Source organism: Alexandromys fortis, unplaced genomic scaffold, assembly GCF_014885135.2.
Source record: "Alexandromys fortis isolate MF-2015 unplaced genomic scaffold, M_Fortis_MF-2015_v1.1 scaffold_198, whole genome shotgun sequence".
Lineage (NCBI taxonomy): Eukaryota > Metazoa > Chordata > Mammalia > Rodentia > Cricetidae > Alexandromys > Alexandromys fortis.
Genome location: NW_026068111.1, coordinates 2,673,070 through 2,675,165, shown reverse-complemented (window position 1 = coordinate 2,675,165; position 2,096 = coordinate 2,673,070).

Genomic DNA, 2,096 nt, shown 5'->3' with positions numbered 1-2,096 from the left:
TATGCTTGCAGGCCAGAAGAGGGCGCCAGACCTCATTACAGATGGTTGTGAGCCACCATGTGGTTGCTGGGAATTGAACTCAGGACCTTTGGAAGAACAGGCAATGCTCTTAACCGCTGAGTCATCTCCCCAGCCCCGCCCTTTCACATTTTGCTTGTTTATTTTGAAGTAGAGTCTACATATCCCCATACATATCCCTAGCTGTTCTGGAACTCACTATATATAACAGGTTGGCCTTGAACTCACAGCAGTCTGTCTCTGCCTCATGAGTAGTGAGATTTGTGCCACCATGCCTGGTCTACTTTTTTTGTTTGTTTGCTTGCTTGTTTGCTGGTTCAAGACAAAGTTCCTCTGTGTAACAGCCCTAGCTGTCCTGAAATTAGCTCTTGTAGACCAGGCTGACCTCAAACTTACAGAGATCCACCTATCTCTGCCTCCTGAGTGCTTGGATTAAAGGTGTGCACCACCACTTCCTGGCCTTGCCTACAATTTTGCTTTGTTTTTAACTCTAGATTTTCATATTTTAAATTATGTGCATGTATATAGGTCTGTGTCTAGGCTCATGCAGGTAAGAGCTACTGCCCACAGATGTTTTGACTTTTGGGAGCTGCCCTACATGGATGCTGGGAATTGAACTCAGATCCTTTTCAGGAGCAGTACCCACTCTTAACCACCGGGCCATCTCTCCAGCGCCATTCTCACAGTCTTTAAATGGCCTTGATGTTCCTATACAGTCATTATTATCTCCGTCCATCCACGTCTCTTTTCATCTTGCCCCACTGGAATTTGATCCCCATTAAACAATGACTCTCTTCTCTCCTCTCCCCAGGCACTGGCAGCCAGCACTCAACTCTCTGTCCCTGTGAGTGTGACTATTCCAGGAACCCTGTGTAAGTGACAGCTCACAATCATCTCCTGCTTTAAACAGCCCGGGGCAGGCAACAGGCTCTGCCTGGATGTGTCCACTTCAGACACATTATCTTGATATTTCCCTTTCCTTGAGTCTAGGGATGCTGGCTTTCCATTTAGTGCCAAGACAGGAGGTTTCCCTTTGCAAACATGTGGGCTGAAGTGGGAAAAATAATTTGTAATGAAAGGTCGAAGGTGGAGAGGCCCTCGGAACCCAGAGCGGTGCAGGAGGGAGGGGGAAGCCTGCCCTCACATGTGGAATAGCCTTTTGTGTCTCTAATAGCAGCAAAAGAATGTGCTGGGCGCTGGACTCCGTGTGCTCACTCGACTTCCCTGGGCTTCCTATCACCTCCTGGAACGGCATCCTGAAGTGCATCCCTTTGTCCTCTATCTGTTCATCCACCCATTTGTTTGCACAGCAAAGGCAGGTTTCCAGAGTCTGGGCTGGCCTCTACTGGCGCTCAGGAACAGGCCTAGCTGCCTTGCCTCCTCCTCCATTCTTCCTCCCTTTAATCTCAGGCCTCCCTCAGCCCTCCAGGCTCTGAGTCAGCCTGAATTCCTTCCTAGGTGGGGTTTCAAAGCCACACGAACAAGGAGCCCAGGTTGATCCCTAAATTAGGAAAAAAGATGATGGTGATGATGATGATATTAATAATAATAACGATGTGAAGAGAAGGAACTTTCCACACGGGGGGGGGGGGCTTCCTGCAGTTGTTCTGCACAGATGTGGGCTCAACTTTGCCAAATTATTCCATTGTTCTATGGCTCAGAAACCTTCATGCATATAGGAATTCAAATTTTTGCTATTTTTCAGTGGGCTGCCAGCACCTGTCTGTGTGTGACTTCTGTGTGATTGTAAGTGGATTCCAATGTGACCGAGGGATGTTCTGTACCTAGGCCTGGCACCCACAGAGCAAAGTGTCTATGGCTTTGCGGGCCTTGTCGGGGAGGACCACGGCCTTGGGCACTCTGAGGCTCACGGCAACACCTAACCATTCCTCACTCTCTCACTCACTCGTGACAACCATGATTTTCAGTGGCATAAGATAAGAAATCCAATCCCAACTAGCTAAATCAATACATGAAAATAATTGATTGGTTCCAGCATCCAGGAAGTTCCTAGTAATCCAGCCTTAAGCTTGATTGGACACAGGGACTCAACAAATCGGAAACCTGCCTCCCAGCAA